At 40.4% G+C, this 22,102-nt stretch overlaps 1 protein-coding gene across 2 annotated transcripts in view; it reads right to left on the reverse strand.

Moving 5' to 3' along the window:
• Positions 1-22,102, reverse strand: part of Sema6d (semaphorin 6D) — a 579,921-nt gene that overhangs the window by 172,259 nt on the left and 385,560 nt on the right. For both annotated transcript variants that reach the window (XM_078049659.1, XM_078049658.1), the window contains one exon: positions 3,845-3,876. The gene's annotated coding sequence lies outside the window, so the exon portion shown is untranslated. The remainder of the gene's footprint in view (positions 1-3,844; positions 3,877-22,102) is intronic.

The raw sequence follows: 22,102 nt of genomic DNA on the forward strand, positions 1-22,102 counted from the left end.
ACATCCCCAGACCTTTTTATGTTTTATTTTCAGACAGGGTCTTGAAAAGTTGCTCAGAGCCTCACTAAATTGCTGAGGCTGGCTTTGAACTTGTGATCCTCTTGCCTTGATCTCCTGAGTCATGAGATTACAGGTGTGCACCACCATACCCAGCAGAGAATAGGAAATTTCTAAGGTTACTCGACAGTTGGATGATCTGTTATCTACCTATAACAGTCAATTCTAAAATGGTATGCAACAGATACCCTTTTGAGGGCCAATCAGAATGTGGCAACTGATTGGGGAAGTCACACATGATTTTAATGTAGACTAATACCCACTTATCTTTAGGGGATACATTTCAAGATGCCAGAGGATGACTGGCACCATAGGTAGTAGCAAACAGTTTATATACAGTTTTTCTCTTTTTTAAAAAAACTTTTTTATTAGTTGCTCAAAACATTACAATGATCTTGACATATCGTACATTTGATTCAAATGGAGTATGAATTCTTATTTTTCCACATGTACAGATTGCAGAATCACATTGGTTATACAGCCATGTTTATACATATAGCCATACTAGTGTCTGTTGTATTCTGCAGCCTTTCCTATCCCCCCTCCCCTCCCCTCCATTCCCATCACCAAGGATTTGAAAGCTACACTTCTCTTCTAAGGCTTCCATTCCTTTCTGATTGGCACATTTGCAGCCCATTACAACTTCTGTAGAATAGCATTCAATGTAGATTTCCACTCTTTCCCATTGTCCATGTTAAAGTGAAAGGTTTAGGCACTACATACAATTGGTAAAGAAAATACATTTTCTTGAGAGTTATAACTATATGTAAACATTGTATAATGATATGAAATAAAATGCACATTGTAGGACATTTTCTTAAAAAAATACAGTTTTTCTCTTATACGTACAAACCTATGGTAAGGCTTAATTTATATATTAGGCACAGTGAAATATTAAGTACAATAACTGTAGATTTTAGCAATGTAGGCACATAATTTTCTTTCTTTATTGAGAACTTTCACCTCTTTGCTTAAAGGAAGCATTTTTTTTCAGTTTCTTTTTGTCATATTGGAATTGCTAGTATTTTGTGAGGACAACTCTCCTGGGAGGATGGGGTCTGGGGTATCATAGATTCCCCCAACTTCTGCAACTCTGGCCCCTGAGTGGCTACTGTATAAATTAAATTTCCCCCTGCATTAAAAAAAAGGTAGTGAAGTAATAGAACCATCATTTTACCCATTGGGCAACTCATAGTGCACCCCTCCTTAGCTTCAGAATGGGAACCAGTCATCCAAAAAGCAAACCTTGGTTAGATGTTTGGAACTTTCAGTCCCACCCAAACTGTCAGGGAGGAGAAAAGAACGAACCTAAAAAATGCCCTCTGAATCTTAAACAAAACAAAACACACATTGTGAGAATAATATGTGTTGTATATTAGTGGAATTCTGAATATTCACAATTTACTTCAATCTCAACAATTTTCAAATATCACTATCCATCCTTCATTATTTTCTTTCATTGTTTTCACTGAACATATTAGCATATCCCTGTCCAATCTTTAAATAAACAGAGGAATAGGTATTCACATCTACTCCAAAGATGTCTTAGGCTCTATTTTTTTTAAGGTTATCTGACCACACAGTTTCTAGAATCTTTTTATACATCCTGTAATAACAACTCCATGTTGAACATATTGTTTGTTAAAACCTTAGACTACAAATTTGGATGTGCAAGAAGTGTTCCTCCTGGTCACAGTCTTGGTCATTGCCAAAAGAATCAGGAAGGCCTTTTACCTTCTGTTTCTACCCTGTATCTTTTTATACTCACTCTCTGATGCTTCAGCATGAATTTTTTCAAGACCAAGTTGGCCCATATGATTGCAAAGATGGGAGAAAAACTAAAGGGATAATAAAACTACTCAAGGCACAAATTAAACATTAGGAAAACTAAGGCTGGGGATGTAGCTCAGTGGTAGAGCACTTGTCTAGCATGCAGAAGGCCTTGGGTTCAATCCCTGGCACCACAAAAATAAAAGTAAACAACATGGTGCTATATACTTTGCACAAAACAGGAAGCACAGAAACAATAAACCAGGAAATGAAAATCGGGCATTTTGAGGAATATCATTTAAACTGCAAGAAAAGAAAATTATCAGAGGAGAGGAGGTTTCATAATAACCTAAACTTTGGTGTTGAGAATCTACATTGATTTCTGCATTTAGAAATAAGAAAGTGACTAATAAGTGCAGAATAAAAGTTGGCCATTATTCAATCTCTTCCCACCCTCCCCCACCAAAACTATGTATTTTTATAAGTAACAGTATTTCTTAAAATCCACAATCACAAACCTTATCCCAAATCCTGGATTTAGCCAGACAGCTTTGCGGTGTTTCTGACTCAGTAGAGTTGGTTATCCCGTTTAATTGGATTGATGGCGACAACTATAATTACCTTACATGAGATTGCCTGTAATGTAATTATGCTTCCTTCATCAACATAAGCTGGACTTGTGGAATACATACAGAAGCAGTCTCCAATTACTGAGGGTTAAGAAGAGCATCATATCACCTCACAAATTATGTTTGTTACTGTATAGAATTTTTAAACTATGTAGGCAGCAGAAGAAATTATTTCTCTGAACAGGGCTTCTGATCCAAAGACATTCCTGTTTAGAACTAGACCATAGAGTGAGATGCTACACTGTAGAATTGTATTTTTAGTTAAATGAAAAATACATTTGAAGGACTCAACAAAGAGTAGCAATAATAAATCTGGTATTTTCTCCTTGCTTTGTTACTGCTTTTTGTTTTAAAGAAGACATTTTAACAAACATATACAATACACAGTAAAATTTAAATCAAACTTAGTTTCTAAAAGTAACAGAGTGAGTATAAGAAGGTAATGTAAAAATACTAGTCTTCAATTGTAGACAGAGTCATAATTAATACCTAAGAAGCCAGATGCTCTACAACAATGATGTCTCTCTCTATTTTCCAATTAACACATAAGAAACTTTAAAATTTTCAATTGGAAGCCCAACCTCTAAACAGGACAAGTCTGCTAAACGCACTGCAAACACATATAGTTTAGGGAAATGGCACATACTGAAAATGCACCCCAATCTTATTAGCTTTGGCATTGCTCTCATTAAAAATAGGCTGCTTATGGGTTTTTCCTTCTGAAGCACATGAAACATAGAACTTGGAAATGTGCCCTTTTGAAAAACTTGTTCCTGCATTCACAAACCAGATGGTGCACATCAAATGCATCCTGATTTTCTAATGAAATAAAAAAGGATTCCTCTTGTGTTCTTTAATATGATTAACACATCTTCAATTGCTGGTTTCTACAGATACTCCTGGAAATTAAACAACTGGACTAATGCTGTCCTGCTGAGTTGGGCGGGAAGCCTCACCAAGGCTGAAGAATCAGGGCTATGCTGAGGGGCACTCTGCTTTTTAGTTCTTCCAAAATAGGCTTTAGTAGAGGTGCGAGGCCCTGCCACAGCTGCTCACAAAGAAACTGTCTTCTGTCTTTGAATATCAGAGACAAAGAGTCTGCTGTCTCATAAAAGGGCTAATCAAGCAAGAAAATGAGAGACTCACTCTCTCTTCTCTCCCTCTGTCTCCCTCTTTCTGTGTGTCTCTTTCTCTTCCATTCCCCAACTCCTCTACCATCTAGTTTAGTATTTAATCGAGCCATATTTATAGAATGCTGTCATAACCAACACCAACCAACACAAGACACCATTTGAACAACTCACTCATATATAGTAAAAGCATATCTAAAGTCAATGAATTATTCTGGATTTTGCCAACAAATTGGTCGATAGTATAATGTTGCTTACCTTGGAGAAGATGGGTTTGTCTTGTCAAAAACCTAAAAAGAGAAGAGAGAAGAAAAATGTGTTAATTTTCTATGACTTCTGACCTTTGAAATCATAATACAGTATTAAACATAGCTGTGGCGTGCCTAATAATTTAGTAAATCAGCTTGTCATTCTTTAAGTCTAGTATTTCTTGCTTAAAGTAATAGAATGGTTTAAGTCATGTTGGAGTTTAACCTGAATAGAACTTCTATACTTAATTCCATTGTGTTACAAATGTGTCCAGTGGAGGAAAAGCAGCTACCGCTAGCCCTGAGTTAAAAACGGTTTTAGCCCAGACACTATGGAAATGGAACACTTTTTTGAGACAAAACAAAGCAAAAGCCTTCTGACATCTTGAGGATCTCTGGTTAGCTATGTCTTATTTACCTCCTTTTGTAGATGAGAGAAACATTTGTACAGACACACCCGGTTTCATGAACTGCAGCATCTTGTCTCATTTTCTCCATGAACTTCTCTAATTTAACAGTCTGGAAAAGTAACCCCCAGGCTCAGGCCATATAACACCCAGGACCTAGCAATAGCAAGTTGGAAGCCTCAGTCCTTCAAAATGAATCCATTATTCCATGGATCCTGTAGGCCCAAATCTGAAAGAAGAGACTTTAAGCAACACTAGGGAAAAACTGTTGCTGAGTTAGGTATTCAGTTAAGCCAAATGCTATGCCTTGCTCCTGGTTTGTTTTGCAGAAGCATTTATATGTGTATGCTCCAATTTAGACTACAAAGATTTAATTAAAAATAACATCACTACCCCCAAGTGATGGTAAGGTTGATCAATACTCCAGGATTTGTAAAGAATTTCCCCAAAGGCTACACAATATCCAGGGACCTGAAAGCTTTCCCTCTGCAAGGTGAAAGGCTGCTTCTCTTTTTGGTGTTTCGCCAATTAAAAAACAAGTATTTAGCAACAGCTACCAAATCCATCAAAAGGTTAGGATTCTTTTTATTTTAGTGCTCTTTCTTAATGGGCAAAGATTGATTGATTGGTTCACCTAGAACATTCTTAGCCTTGGGCAGAAACAGAACTTTGTACACATCAGTGGACTGGATTTAAAGTAAAAGAAAATCAACAATTAAGAATACAGCAGACTTCAAAAGTGGAAGAAAATACGAAAAGCAAGATCTGAAAGTATATTAAAATTCTTTTATTTATTTTAAACCAAATGGCCATGTTATAAATTGTATTGAGTTATTGTGTGTACTGGCTCTTTATCTTGGTTGGAAATGTACACATGCTATGATCTCTAAATTCAATTTATACAGGGAACATAGGCATCATCTATATTTCTCCAAGTCTCCATATATTATTTGACCAAAAAAAAAAAAAATTAAGGCAAATCCTTCCCCTAATAAATCCCTAATCTCTGTGTGCCGCTGCCCCACCCATTTCCTTCCCGCCCCATTGATTTTGTAACTTCATGGGGGGGGGGAACCCAACTTTTTTAAGTAGAAATTTTGTTTACCTTTCAAGCAGGACAAGAGGTAAAAGAGAGAAGCAGTTAATTCCTTGCCTCTAGCTAGAATAAAGTGAAAGGAACTATTTAACCGCCCATGATATCAATCCGCTTTTACTTTCATCTTTTCTCTGACCCTTCTCTGCTATTCATTGTTTGTCAACTGAAAGTAATGGGCCCCCAGCACCATGATCTTAGGGGAAGTGGTATTTAAATTTCAGTATACCAGAGAATCCAATTGAGAGCTTATTTAAAATGCAGATTCCTGGACTCTAGACCAGCTCTAAGAAATCTGAGTCTCCAGCAAGTTAGTGCCCTGGTATGCTCATTTTCAGTGTTCCCCACATGGCTGTGTGGTTCCAAGACCACATTCGGAGAGACACAGACTTCACAAGATATAAGTTATATTAGGCTATGCAAAAGTCAAGAAAGGAGTGAAAAGGTATATAAAAGGGTGCAGGGGCACATGCCTGTAATCTCAGCTGCTCTGGAGGCTGAGGCAGGGGGATCTTGAGTTTGAGGTCAGCCTGGCAATATAGTGAGAACCTGTCTAAATAAATTTAAAAAAAGAAAAGATATTTTAAGTTGATATCCCATCTCAGAATATAGTACTCAGTAGTTAAATATGAAGAGAATAGTGCTTAATATGTAAGTGCAATCTCTTTATTATTTGTAGATTTTTTCCTTTATGATTTCCATACAGATAGCTGACCTGCCGTAAGCACTATTTTGCCTTGGTAATCTATAAATCACTGAAAAAGAGAGAAAATTTAGGTGATACAGACTAATTAATGTGGCCCTCATTTACTATTTAATTCTAGGTGAGTTGTAGAATCCTTAAAATTTATAGCTGGAAGAACTTTAGAAAAAATTCAGTCCCATCTTTTCATTTTTTTCAAGTGAAGAAGCTTTCGTGCAGAGAGATGAACTAACTTTAGGATTATTTTATAAATGGGGATGATCTAAAAGATTAATGGAAAGTTTTAGCCATGAGCTTGAATAATTCCCAGGTGCCTGCTTAATATTTCTCCCTTTCTAGCTCAGATGGAAATATCCACAAAGAGAACTATGTAAGTAAATACAATTAATCATAATCAATCATGTACTGTCTTGAATTTGCCTAGAACCAAAATATTGAAATGGACACATGGAATCCTGCTGGTTCTAATTTTCTACCAATTCATGAAACAGTTCAACTTTGCTAGGGACAGAACAAACCTTTCAACCTCCAATTATGATTACTGTTATAAAAGGCATCAAAGTGTCCAAACATGTGCCATGAAGTCCTTGAGGATGGAGTAGCCTTTTCCAGTTCACACAGAGTTTGAACAAATGATAATGAATGTATTATCATTTTCTTTGTAACAGCCTCAGGATCTCCCTCATCTATAAATGCTGGGCTTGGAATCCCTATTTAACAGAACAACACCATTAAGCTAAAATAAGGGGACTGGTTTAAAGATGCTGACTTCCAATTTAAAACATGTATAAGAATATTTTAAAAATAATCATCTCTTTATCATTATTTACTGCAAAGAAAAAAATTTAACACTAAAGCATAGAAAACATATAATTTCAAAATAAATATAACTCTTAAATTTAAAAAAAGTCAGCTTAGTAAAATGCCACATTGTTCTCCATATTGTTATAGATTCGTAATTACTTGGTAATGAACAGGCACCAGTCTGCACAGAGTGGCCTTTGGAAATCTCTGCTCTGAAGTTCTTCCAAGCTTATTTCCTGGGCAGCATTTTCCTGGGAGGATTTCATATGACCCTTACCCCTTGAGATTTCCTGGTTCTAAGACAGAGGGTGAGTGGTGGGAAATTCAGAGTATAATCACCCTTCAGAGATTTATATTTATAGAATGGCAATTATCAAGAATACAAGTAACAATAAATGTTGGTGAGGATGCAGGGGAAAAAAGTACACTCATATGTTGCTGGTAGGACTGCAAACTGATGCAACTACTCTGAAAAGCAGTATAGAGATTCCCGCAGAAAACTTGGAATGGAACCACCTTTGACCCAGGTATCCCACTCCTCCACATACACCCAAAGGACATGAAATTGGCATTGCACAGCCACATCAATGTTTAGAGCAGCTCAGTTCACAAAAGCTAAACTATGGAACCAACCTAGGTGCCCTTCAACAGATGAATGGATAAAGAAAATGTGGTATATGTACACACTGGAATATTATTCAGCCATAAAGAAAAATAAAATTATGGCATTTGCTAGTAAATGGATGGAACTTGAAACTCTCATGCTAAGTGAAATAAACCAATCCCCCAAATCCACAGGCCAAATGTTCTCCTTGATATGCAGATGCTAGCACAAAGTAAGCAGGGGAGGGAAGAATAGAAGTTCATTGGATTAGACAAAGGGGAATGAAGGGAAGGGAGGGGGAATAGGAATAGGAAAGAGAGTAGAATGAATTACACATAATTTTCTTATATTCATATATGAATACACAACCAGTGTAACTCCAGGTCATGTTCAATGATAAGAGTGGGATCTAATTAGAATAAGTTATATTCCATGTATGTATAATAGGTCAAAATATATTCTATTATCCTGTATATCTAAAAAGAACAAATAAAACAGAAATAAATAAAAATATTACCTTTATTTCATCTATCATTTACAAGAGTTATTTATACCAGAAAAAATGTTTTTGCACATAGTACCTGTTAACATTCTGCATACCTCATGTTCTGTATAAAGTATTCTATGGCTTTTCCTAAGTTATCTCCATTTCCTGAGCTGCCGGTTAGTTAATTAGTCTACCATTCTCCCACTTCCCCATAGTAACCTTGTAGGAATTTTTGACCAACTCTCAGGAAATATTACTAATGTGGATATGAAGTGAAGCTAACATTGCAGACCATGGGCTAAAAGGCCAGTCCAGAATAAAGCCATGAGAGGAAAGGGCTTTAACAGGGAGGTCTTGTCCACCCATCCCACCAGAGAGAGCAAACCACGTCTTCTAGGTTTTCTCTCTTCTTGATTATTTTGGTAGGTTCAGGGGCATATAAGGAGGTCTAAATAATAGTAGTTTAAATAAGATAATGTCTGCATCTCTATGAGATACATAGTTACGTACAAAGACCCCAAGCAGTGGTTCTTAAAATGTGATCAGCATCAGCATCATCTGGGAACTTATTAAAAGTGCAGAACTTCCCTACACCTACTGAAGCAGAGGCTCACCAAGGCCCCACCCGACTCCAGGTCATTCTGACGCTAAATTTTCAGAGCCACTAGTCTAGAGGTGGTCCAGGCTTTATAAAGATGGGAACTGTGCTCCAAGAGGCCATCCAGGAACCCAGACTCCTTCTCGCTTGTTGCTCTTGTCATTTAAACCCTAGAATATTTCACCTGTGCAAATGACCCCAAATAATGTGCCACCACATGTGATCAGTACAACCCCTGTGTTCTCTTTCTCAGAAAAAAATTCCCCAAACCAGACTCATCTGATTTCCTCAGCTCTAAGCCTACTTTAGGCCTTCACTAACTCTCTACAGACTGCTTAAGAGTCTCCTGTCTGTCCTCCCCTCTCCAATCTAGCCACCCACCCTGACTAGTCGGGTGGTCTTTTCTTTTTCAATGTACTTTTTATTTCTTTCATACCAGACCATCATCTGATTCCCTAGTGGCAAAGCTAAAACTGTAATAAAGGACATGGGGTCTTCTAATACCTCGCACCAATATTTCTCCTCTTTTATTTCTCAGTCCCTCACCAGGACATCCTCTGGATTCCAGCCACAGTAAACACTGTTACCACAACCCTCACCCTCCCTGGCCTCTGTACCTTTGCACACACACTATCACCCTTGCTTGGAAAGCTTGTGTCTTCTATATACAAACTGTTTTCATCAGTTTTTTCACTGCTATGACTTAAAGACCCAGACAGAACAACGTCAGAGGAGGAAAGACTTATTTGGGGGCTTACAGTTTCAGAGGTTTTAGTCTTTAGAAGACTAGCTGTATTCTCAGGGCTCAAGGTGAGGCAGAACATCATGGCAGAGGTAAGCAGCTCACATGATGATCAGAAAGTTGAGTAACACTACTTGCCAGATACAAATATATACCCCAAACCCACACCCCAATTCCCATCTCCTCCAACCACATCCCACCACTTCAGTCACCACTCAGTTAATCCCATCAGGGTATTAATTCACTGATTGGGTTAAGACTCTTATAACCCAATCATTTCTCCTATGAACTTTCTTGCATCGTCTCACATGTGAGCTTTTAGGGGACACCACACATCCAAACCGTAACATAAACACACCCATGCTCTCAGGTATACTTTTCACTTCGAATCTTTTCACTGGATCAGCACCTGCTCGTCCTTTGAAACCTCACCTCAACACCACTTCTGTGGGGTTTTTCTCAATGTCCTCAAACATGGTTACTTCTTTCCTTGTGTTCCATTCTGCCTACTCTGGAATACTCACCACATTGTATTATAACGTTCTCTGCATAATTCTGCCTCCCTCCTCAGACCAGGAGCTTCTTGGACGTGGGCCCTCCTACATAGGCAATGAATGTCAAATGCCCACTGAATGCTGGCAATATTATATCCTAGGGTATCAGGCCTGGAGCAATGCCAATATCTGATGGGTATCCAATAATGTCTGATTTAGAGCTTGAACATATGAGTATTTTATAGAAAGTCTCTCTAGGTTGTTGTGATTGTCATTAACCACCTACTTACAATATATTTGTAGGTGTCCCTGGGAAGCACATGTGGAAAACAGTAGGTATTAACATCCTGGGTCCACTTACTTCAGAAATTTGAAATTAATTTCAGAATGAGTACTGGCCTTTCAGGTGAAAAGAAGAAGGAAAAAAGGGAAAGTGTGGGGGTGGAAGGACGTGGCACCAGGGCAAAAGAAAGGAGCTTCCTACTCACAAAGCAAGAAATGTATTTGTATCTAGGGAAGTCAGGCAAAATGAGTGATTTCTGCTCTAGAGAGAGGAAAACATCACCCTGCAGAGTTTGTGAACCTTAATGCACATGTCCCTCTTACTGAGCAGGGGATGTGGATTATGTTGTCTGTGGGCCGGTGAATTAAAATCCCCTTAGGTATTGTTTACTGTGGTGCCACTTCACCCTGAAAGCTTCTCCTTTAATTTTTTGAAAGAAGGGAGAAGGTCCTGATGGCTAAAGCTTTTCTCTTGGTTATTAAAAAAAAATAAAAAAATAAAGTCTTTCCAGGCAATTGTCCAAATCTAAAAGCTCAAGCTAAAAATCTTCATTTTCAGAAATTTTCATGTAATTCTCTATTTGGATTGAAGGAATAGATCCTTTCTTGACTAATCATGGAACAAAGAGTAATGAATGCTTCTGAAATTCCAGACAAAATTAAAGTTAAGGACACTTTTGCAGAGATGAGTGGCGCTGCCAGGACGATCAGGAAGGGGCAAAAGGGCAAGTCCATCTTTTTTGATCCACACTGTGCCAAGACCTAGCTTTGCTAATTCCATCAGTGAGTATATTATGGAAGGTTATGTTCACTATGGTTCTTTTTCACTAATACTAGAAGAAAAACAATTAATGTGATTGCTAATATTGTTACTTTTCATAATGAACCAAGCTATGTACATATGCAGTTAATGATGAATAATCATTGGAAATAAAGCATTATGGATTACAGTTACAATTTGTCAATTATAGAGCTATCCTACAATGCAAATCAAAAATGCACAATCTTTTCATAATTTTCATGAAGGGCCCTTCTAGATGCAAATTTTTATTTATGTAATTTCATAGGATATAATTTAACATTGCCTCTGTCTCCTAACCAAGAGGTTTGTTGTAAACACCATTTAGCTTGCAATTACCATACAGTTAAGTGACTAATCACAGAAACTCACTCCATGATCATTGACAAAAATGGCCACACTTAACATAGCTGAAATTAACACTGAGGAAAATGGGTCTTTCTCTTACCTACACCTACCCAATCCATCAGAGCAAAATGGCCTGATCCTGACTACAATCTGGGATGAGATACAGTTAATCTATGCTGTGGAAGTCATAAAAACACTCGTACCTTGGATCCTGTTTCCCTTCTCCAAGTATACCTAGTTGCCATGAAAGGGAATGTGGGGGAAATGGGCCACAGAAAGAAAACAAAGCATTTACCAGGAATGTCTGGATGAGACGGTTGAACTCTTTTTCACATTTTCCTTCCCTACTAGCTCTTCTCTGGTGGCTCACCAAATATGAAGATATTGATTTTTAATGAAATGTACTATAAAACAGTGATTATATTTCCCCAGCTTCCATTACCTTGATTTCACAAATAACATCTAGTTCAGTGACTACTGGAGTCTTAGAATTGGGCTGGAAAATTTAGGAAATGTCAGCAAGCATGTCATTAACAGCAGGAAACAACTGTTCCCCTGGATTTCACTCCCAACCCCTTCCCAAAGTTTATCATTTGGTACTGACAGATGTTAGATTCTTGGTGTGTGTTACTGTAGTTAGTTCTCTTTCCCACCCCCACTGTGACTCTTCACAACATCACTTGCTCTGAGTCCTCTCTTCTATCACAACAGTGCTAGCAGATAATGTTGCTTCTTAAGACACAGGGATACCAAATGCCCAAACACAGGAATTTCCTCAACCTCCTATAGTTTCTGTACCCACCAGATGCCATTCTTCCTCCACCTCTTTGCTGAATCTCCACCCATTCTCCCCCATCCCCACCCATTTCTTTCCTGATACAACAGTAGATTCTTCTCTTGTACCTAAAGCTAGATCCTTTTTCTAGATTCTATATCCTAACCTGTCAGAGCTCCTCTTTCACTGTGTAGCTTTGAAGGGTCAATCAAAAGGAGGCCTGTCCTTTCCATGTGGGTTTCCTGGAATGCTTGCTCTCAGGGAAGTCAGTGCCATAGAAATAAAACCAACACTCCTAGCTATGTGGAGAGGCTGCCTGACCAGGTCCTAGTTGGTTTTTTTCTTCTCCCCCTCACCCCACATCTATTTTGTTATTGGTCCATTATTGTTGTACATAATGGTGGGACTTGTTACATATTTATATACAATGTAACAGTGTAATTTGGCCAATATCATTCCCCACTATTTCTCCATTCCCTGCTCTTCTTCCTGCCCATAGCTCCTTTCTTTCACTCTACTGATCGTATTTCAGTTTTCATGAGATTCCCTTCCCCCTTCTTTTCTTTCTTCCTCTCAGGCTTCCACTTATGAGAGAAAACATAAGACGCTTGATTTTCTGAGTTTGACTTATTTTGCTTATTAACTTAATATTCTCAAGTTCCATCCTTTTCCTGCAAATGACAGGGTTTCCTTCTTCTATATGGTTAAGAACTCCATTGTGTAAATATACACCACATTTTCTTTATCCATTAGTGGACACGTAGGCTGGTTCTATAGTTTGGTTATTGAATCGGGGTGCTATGAACATGGGTACGCACGTATCACTGTAGTATGATGACTTTAATTCTTTAGCGTAAATAACATGAAGTGATATAACTGAGTCATAGGATGATTCTATTCCTAATCTTTTGAGGAATCTCCACACTGATTTTCATTGAGGTTTTTAGTTAGTTTGTCTCTTTATTAATTGAATGTTTTTTTAACCTTTATTTTTTTATTTTTATGTGGTGCTGAGGATTGAACTCAGCACCTCACACGTGCTAGGCAAGTATTCTACCACTGAGCTACAACCCCAGTGCTGGTGTTAAGCTTTTTGAGTTCTTTTTATATTCTGGATATTAATCCTCTGTCAGAAGAGTAACTAGCAAAAGTTTCCTCTCATTATCTACATTCTCTTTTCCCATTCCTAATTGTTTCCTTTGCTGTGCAGAAGCTTTTTAGTTTGATATCATCCATTTATTAACTCTTGGCCTCATTTCCTGACAGCTCCTACTGAGATCGTCTCTGCCTGTGCCTGTATGCTGGTGTATTGGCCCTATGCTTTCTTCTGTGAGTTACAAAGTTTCTGGTCTAATTCTTAGGCCTTTGATCCATTTGAGTTGACTTTTGTGCAGGGTGAAAGACAAGGATCTAGTCTCACTCTTCTACATATGGCTAACCAGTTTTCTCAGCACCATTTGTTTAAAAGTCTGTTTTTTTCTCTATTGTATGTTTTTGGGTCCTGAGTATTAATAAATATCCCAGGCAATGGTTCTGCCATGTGAAGAGGACCCCAGGACATACAATCCAACACAGCCTTTTGTGAATCATGCATTCATTCATTGTAATTTGTGAATTTGAATGTTTGTGTCCCTCTAAAGTTTAAGTTAAAACTTAATCCCCAATATATCAGTTTTAAGAGGTAGCTTTTAGAATGATTAGATTCTGAGGGCTCCATACTCATGAATGGAATGAGAGTCCCACTTAAGGGTCTGAGGGAGTCTGTTAGTCTCTTTTGTCCTTCTGTCACTTCCACCATGAGAGGGTGCAGCAACAAGGAGCCAGCCATCTCTGGGGCAAGACCACCAGGCATCGAATCTACGTGATATCTAAGGCCAGATAATTCCTTGTTGTGAGGCATGGGATTTCCTGCCTCAAGAATCATAAGAAATACATTTCTATTGTTTATGAATTAACCAGTTTAAAGAATTTCATGACAGCACCAGGAACAGATTAAGACAGTATTCCAATCCCAATCAAGATCTGACTGCAACTGCCTGTGAGATCCTATATTTGTTTTTAGGGCTGCCATACAAAATGCCACAAATTAGGCACCTTAATGAAAGCAGGGTTTTAGTCCATCACAGTTTTGGAGGTTAAAAATCTAAAATCAAGGTGCCTGTGAGGCCCTGCTCCCTCTTCAATTCCAGGGAGAATTCTGCTTAGGTTTTCCTAGCTTCTGGTGGCAGCAATCGACTCTGGCACTACTTGGATTAAAGCTGCCTCACTCGAGTCTCCGTATCGATCATCACCTGCTCCAGTTTGACCTCATCTTGACTAATTATACCTATATAGACCTTTTTTTCTTTCTTTCTTTTCTTTTTTCTTTTTTTCTAAATAAGAGCCCATTTTGAGGAATTGAAGGTTAGGACTTCAACATCTTTTTGAAGGACACAATTCAGCTCCTATTAGATTCCTCCTTCCCCGTTTCCACCATACCCCATCTAGAACCTCGCAGCTGAACTCAGTGTTGAGGTCCAGAAGCCGTCAATAACAATAAGTAGAGAGTTTAGGCTGCTAAGTCTTAGGGTGTGTTGACCCTTAGCAATAGATAACAAAAATGCCTTTCTTTACTCAAATCTCCTCAATCTACTGCAATCTGTTTCCTGTGGACGTACCCTCTTGACACCAGTCTTTCAAGGTCACCTCCGTGGTATTCAATCGTAAGGACACAGTTGCAGCTCTAGGATGGTGCCTGAGCCTGCACATCTCCCCATGTCCTTCCCTGAAGTCCACTGGTACTACCAAAGAAACAGGTATGTAAGAAGAAATCCATCAAATGTGTGAGAAACCAAGAAGGAGTACATGAACATACTAGAAGCTTGAAGTATATCTTTAAGATAGAAAGCAGATAGAATTAGATTGAAAGGGGAAACCAAAACTCAGTCATAGAACCACAACTCAAAGCCAGAAGGGACTGGAGTAGGACGAGGTGTTGTCAGAGGATCAGAATCAGCCTCTCTTCCTCACCATGCTCCCCTACCTCCAAGAGCACCTGGAGGAGACATGTACCCTCACCTACAACTGCTAGAAAAAACTGACACAGCATGGGACAGAAAGCCACAAAAATGCTTCCTGTCCAATTCCCCTTTCCTGCCACCACAAGCTGCAGGGCCAGAGTGTAGGGGAGGTGGTGTCACTACTCTCCAGTCACCCACACCCTGAAGGAAGCCTGCCCAGAGGGCCCTCTCAGGTGACTCATCCAGCCTACCATCCACCAGTCAACCACTGATGGCTCAGGGCTGCCAAGAAATGGCAGAATAAAACAGACCTTCACTCCAGGGTTTCTCAGCCCCAGAACTATTGATACGGCCAAGTAGTTCCTTGTTATGGGGTCTGTCTTATGCCTTGTTGGGTGTTTTAACACTATCCTTAGCCATGACCCACTAGAGGCCATTCCTGGGTCTCCCTATCTGGTTGTGATGTCAATGATGCCTCCAGACCCTTTCAAATATTCCTTGGGGAGAAACTCCCCCTGGGTGAGCACCAGGGGTGTTAATTCATGGCTGTCAAATCCTCTCTTTGGCTCTTCATTTATTACTTGGAGACATAACACTTCATCCTCTAGGAAATGCTCATTGTGTCTAAGTGTAGCTGCATTCTAAATCCCTACTCCCACTCTTCCAGGGACTTCATTTTTTTTTCCTTCATAGACAGAGCCACAACAGAGGCTCAGACTCTGAGACAACATCCAGATGGCCAGTCTTTAGCCGACTGCAACTGCAAATGCCTGCAAAGGAGGCTGTGTGCAGTTTCAGATTTGTGATTTGTAGTTTCAGTTCTTGTAATCACTCAGAACTTCTCCCTGGGTAATGACTCTGTACTAAGTTTGAGAAGGATGGCTTACCGAGGAGGAAAGGCAGGAGTGGGTAGCTGGAAGGCTGATACCAACGAGTCAACTCTGCTGAAGTTCATGGAGGGGGCAAACGACTCTTTGATGGATAGGGAAGACAGGCGAAAATTCTGTTCTCTGGATGAAAAGTGGCCTTACTGGAATTTCATCTGAGTTCATCACCACCACCCTCCCCAAAAAGGAAAGGGCCCCTGGGAAAAGTGAGCCTCGCCTTTTGGGAGGTGCCCCCACATGAAAGGCAGGGTAGGAGAAAATCATGGACAGTCAGAGGGTAGATCATTGGGATCAGGGCTGAAGCTCTTTGAGTGATCCTTTGGGTGGACCAGTGCTCACTAGAAAGATGAGGAGTGTGTATTAAAGTTGTCAGACATGGAAAAAAGGCCTCTTAGTTGTCTTTCCTCAGGCAGCAGAGATGTTCTTCCTTAGACACCCATTATCTTTCCTCTGTGTTTTTCTATGGAAGTAGATGTGCAAACACATGATCCTCCCAGCCAGAATTTCCAGATGGATCATCTGAGTAAATCAGTGTCATCAGCTCAACTCACAGGTAGCTACAAGAGCAAGCTCACCTGCCAAGCAAACGGAGCAGGGAAAGGCGATTCGGCATTCTGAAATTTACCAAGTGGTACTTCATTTTAAAATGAAAGAAGCCTGTATTGCTCTAGAGTCAGCAAAATTTAACCCCACCACCAGTTTTTGTAAATAAAGTTTTATTGGAACGCAACTCTACTCATATTGCCCTTACATTTTACAAACACAGAGCAGAATAGTTGTGACAGAGACCATACGGCCCACAAAGCTTAAAATATCTGCTACGCTGCCCTTTAAGAAAAGTTTGCTGACACTGGCTCTGGAGTACACATACAGGTGCCTGTTTTCTTAAGTGCTAAAGCTATGTATACCTGGGCAATGTGCAAACTCAGTTTCTGTAGCAGATATATTGGATCTGGGGTTTCTTCGTTTTCTAATGAATGATACTTTTTTTTTTTTTAAGAGAGAGTGAGAGAGGAGAGAGAGTGAGAGAATTTTTAATATTTATTTTTTAGTCCTCGGCAGACACAACATCTTTGTTTGTATGTGGTGCTAAGGATGGAACCCAGGCCGCACGCATGCCAGGCGAGCGTGCTACGGCTTGAGCCACATCCCCAGCCTGAATGATACTTTTCAAAGAGGGTGGAAACGCTGACAGGGTTCAAATGAGTGGACATGGGTGGAGTCAGGTCAGTTGAGACAGAGAATGCTTAAATAGAGGAAGTGACAGTGAGGTGATGGGCTTTGGAAACCCTGAACAGCAAGTGACGGGTGGTTGTGAGGCAGGTGGGAGGAAGTCTTGTCTCCCAGGCCTCCCCACTCCTGGCTGGCTTGCCTTCTTCCCTCTCCTCCTTTTCTGAACCCTGAGGCTCTTTCAGCCACCAGGAAGAGCCCTCCTCCCAGGGGTGGGTGGCCTTTCCAGGAATGCCAAAGCCACTCTCTTCTCTTTCCTCAAACCCAGATCCCCTGGAGACTGAAGCCTCCAGCCTACCCTGTTGGAAGCCTTCCCCGCCCACTGGAGGCACCCTGGGGAGAAAAGAGTGAACACAAACACAAGCAGATCTGGTACAAAACCTGTCAAATTTCATTTTGAAAATCTCACCCTGCACTGAAATACATTTCTAGCGCAAAACAAGTAGCAAAACAGAGTTTTCGTTACAGATTGACAGCTACAGGGTTGGGGGGCTTGTGAATGCATCTGTTCTACAGGAATTTTTTTTTTTTTTTTGTGGAAGAAAATTCATTTAATTCTGCAAAGCACTGTTACTACGAACCAGCTGCTGGGCATTGGGGCAGACTTACTCACAGAACTCCACTTTGAAATGCTGTTGGTTTGAAAGGGGTTTAACCATTCCGAAGTAAAATCTTATATCTGTAAGGATGGGGAATTGGGACATTTGGATAACATGATCACCTTTTATTTATTTCCGTTTGTAAGCTGCTTCACATCAGACAAAGTGCTGTCCCAGAGATGCCTATATTTGGTCTTCCCAGCCAGTCTGGGAAGTAGGTAAAATGCCATTCCTTTATAAAAACAAGCAAATTAGGCCTCAGTGAGATTATTGCCATGCCTGACCACCGTGGCCCTAGGGCACAAAGAGGACATGAACCCAGACTAGGGTTTCTAAGTTCTTGGGGTTTCCCTTAGCATTCTTCCTATGTCTTGTAAATTAGTGTGCTGGTTCTCATCTCATAATAGGCCCCTGTCATTTCTTGTAAGAGGTCCCTGAATAGCAAGTCTGCTAAGCCCTGTCTCTGGGCTAAAACGGAGTTACATCACAAATACATCTAAGACACCATGAAAAATAGCATAGAATTCATTTAAAAGGCACTTTATGTTGTTCTTATAATTAATAAATATTAGAAGTGATTTTTTATTAATATTTTTCAATCTCTAAACAGAGTTACTCATCTAAAAAGGCTGAAAACAGAGAAAAAATAGGTTGAGAGAAATGAGTATATAGGATTTGGAGGAGCCACAGAGTTCTTGGCTTGGTATATAATCCTAAGCAAGTGCCCTCATTCTTCCTTTAAAAAGCCAGTTAATCATAATAATAAGGTAGAGAAGTTATTTGCCTGATGGTTAGGAATTCAGGCTGCAGCCAGAGACACAATGAGCACATTTCTAAATTTTTACAATATAAAAGAGTACTTGCTTTATAAAGTTGTTATTAGGATTGAATAGAATGATGCATCTTTATAAATTACTCAGCACAGCACGTAGCACACAGAGTAACTGATAGATACATTTTTGCTATTGTTATCAATAGTGTTATTGGCAGACCAGTTTTGGCCCTGTCCTAGCTCAGTCAGTACTCTGTGAGAAGACATGGAGGTGTTGGATGCATGCAGAAACCTGTTATAGAAAAGGTGGCCTGTCTTTCTTTTATTTCTTGCTGCACAGTATTCTTGCCTCTATTAAGCTAGTAATAAGCCCCAGGCAATATTACCTTTTCAAGCCGAGGACAGGCTCCCACATCGGGGCTGTCAGAGAGAATTTGGGGCGTGTGAGCCATTTAAATGAATCAGACCTGACAAATCCGATTTACAGATTAAAATAATGTTGTGATATTTACCAAAAGTATATATAGCAAGTTAAGACACCTCTGACAGGCAGACATTGATTGCCTATTTTAATCAACCGGGATAATTTAGCTATTACCAGAAGCAGAAAAGTAAATCCGATCATAAATATTTTTCATTTTGGTGCATTTAAAAATCAAGAAGAACCTTTGTTCAGAGTTTGCTACAAGGTGACACATCTACTATATTAAGTGAGGTCGCATCAGGTTTCGTTTGGGTGTTGGGAGAAGATCTGACTTGACATAAACAGATGCCAAACAAAGCATTAAAGCAATTTCACCAGGTGCCGGTGTATTAAGAGAGACAGAGAGGCGACGGAGACCCGCTGTCCGAATATATTCACTAAACCTCTGACACTTGTAGGACTTCATCAAAATTGCTTCGTCAATATCCCCAACATTTCTGAGCACAACCAAGAATCCTAGCCTTGAAAGAGATCTGGAGAAGTCACTCCATCTAGAAGCCCTGGAGCAAGGTTACTGCTTAAGAGAAGCAAGGCCCAGCTTTCAAAACTTATTTGTTGAATGAATAAATGAATGAATAAAAAAAAAAATTCTCTTCACCTCCTGTCCCCAGAGGGCTGCTTTGCCCTGGGGGTGTGAGAGGGGCTGGGAAGTCTGGAAAGTCCCCAGAGGTTTAAAGCCTTATCCACTCACTCATTTATTATTTATACTCTGCCTACTTCTAAAAAAGATTTGAGGAAGCTTACAACAAAAGATACCAACAATAAAGAGCCTTATCCTCAATCATCCCTTACAGGGTTTTATTATCACTTTCATGATCATCAAACACAAGTATTAAATGGCTATTTGCATGGGTTGCTATGCCAGGGGCTGAATAAATCAGGCAGAGCCAGGCTCTGACCTCCATAAATTTCCATCCGCTCAGTGTGCATTCATTCATTCTTTTGACAAATATTTATTTGCACATTTCACATGTGAAGGCTTGTTAGGAAGTGTGGAGGTGGCAAATTTGGATCACATATGTGAACCTTGCCCTGCCCTCAAGAAGTTTATAGACTAGAGCTGGGGGTTTAGGGCTAGGGTGCATGATATTGCTGTGTGTGAGGAAAAGGCACAATCATAATCTCCAATGCCAGGCAGAAGGGGTCCATGCTATGAGCTCGTTGCAGAGAATGTGCTATGGCAGAAGGACCGGAGACACTGCATTTGTTCATCCTGTGTCCTAAAGAGATACCCTGAAGCAGATCAGGCTGCAGGCAAATCAGCAAAGAAGTCCACCTCTTGTGTGCTCTGCATTCTCTTCCTCTTCCTTCCCTCCACATCTGGATGCCCTAAGCCCCAGTGCTGTCACAGCTGCCTAGCTTCACCTTTCCCCAAAGACTGGCTTGCCATCTTGCAGCCACCTCCAGGGATGTACCCTCCCACTTCTATTGGAATCTGCTCTTTGCTGGCTATCACCATGGCAGGGATAGAGAATCCTTGTAATCCTTACACCAGGGTAGAAATAAGGAGTCACTGTGTGTTGCAGGACCATGCCTTGGAGTGGCTGATTTCAAAAGAGGGACATGTCTGAGCACAAAGGAAGCAAGATTGACAGAGGGTCTCCATGGCTCCTAGAGACCCCCATTGGGTTGAGTCCTTTCTGATTGCACCCGAATCTAGGATGCAAACAATCTCCAGCACTGTCTACCTACTGGACACAGAGTCCCAAGAGAAAACCTCCTTGAAGAGTCTCACCAACAGGAGAAGCTCCAGTCTAGCTCCAGACAAAAAAGAGGAAGAACCTCTTTAGCTACTCACTCAGTCCTTGGAGCTGTCATTCTTAAATTTTAGTTTTTATATGAATCACCTGGGAAGCTTGGGAAAAGTACAGATTCCATAATTCCACCCTGGAAACTCTTTCTTCACAATCTGGATGAGGTTCTGATCTCACACTTTGAGCACCACAGTGGTCTCTGAGGAAGTCTCAGGGCCACCCTTGAAAGACACTGTCAAAGGAAAGAAGGTCCTAGGAGGAGGTCCGGAAGAGTGGGGCTATCTCTGTCTTATTTAAAGATGAATTCCTAACATCTAGAACTCTGGGTAGCTCTGATCAGAGACTCAGTAAATATGTGTTGATTCAACAAACAAAGCTGTACCTTGCTTCTTGGAACTATGTGTGAACCAAGGGCTTGGCAGTATTTTCTGGCAAATGGTGTAGCTTTGCAAAGGCACAGTAGAATCACAAAAATGAAGGGCTCCGGATCATGCAGACATGAAATGATGTGGCTGGGAACAAGTCTGTAGTCAAGGAATCCCACATGGATCTTGCCTCTGCCCTCAGAAGCTGACAGGCTGAGGGTGAGGGACAGAATTGGGAAGAAGGGCTTGGAAGCTTAGCCTAAGAATGACAGACCTGCTCAGCACCACCTCAGCCCTCACCCTGTCCTCTCCAGACTTCAGAGAATGTCCTGGGAGCGCTCCAGGTGTGCCGAAGGCAGGGCGGCACCCAGGAGAAGCAGTGTGAGAACTATGGCTGTGGGGACCCTACACGCAGTGGCTGCCTGCTGCAGTCCCACACAGGCCACCCACACCATGCACTCTCCACATTTCACCCTAGGGGCAGCTGCCTCTTCTGCTTAGTGTAGAGCAAAACCTCAAATAGGCTTGCTTTTCGCCCAGGCATTTACCCTGTGGCATTTAGCCTATTTTCAGTTTAAATTGATTCTTTTGTCCTATGACTGGCTTTGATTAAAACAAAACAAAATAACAAAAATGAAATGAAATGAAACAAACAAACAACCAACAACAAAAAGGGTCATTCCAGAGAAATCCCATTACTTCCTTTCTGTGGCTCATTGCTGGGCCTTGTAATCCACCATTGAGAAATTCTCATGCCTTGTGTTTTATGCCAGTTAGCAGGGAGCATAGAGCCATCTCTACAGCCATTGACTACATCGTTAGACTTCTTAAAAGCACTACTCAGGAGTGGGTAGATCTGGTCACTGGCAGCTGCTCTAAGCATGACTGGCTGCCTTACAAATCTTGCTAACATCTATGATGGCTTAGTTGGCATTTTTTTCTGGTCTATTTTTCCTTCACCAGTGGAATGAAATAGAATGCTGGACGCAGCCTAGTTAAACTGGACTTCTGCCCAATATCATCATGCTTGAGGAAGCAATTA

Source organism: Ictidomys tridecemlineatus, chromosome 5 (assembly GCF_052094955.1).
Source record: "Ictidomys tridecemlineatus isolate mIctTri1 chromosome 5, mIctTri1.hap1, whole genome shotgun sequence".
Lineage (NCBI taxonomy): Eukaryota > Metazoa > Chordata > Mammalia > Rodentia > Sciuridae > Ictidomys > Ictidomys tridecemlineatus.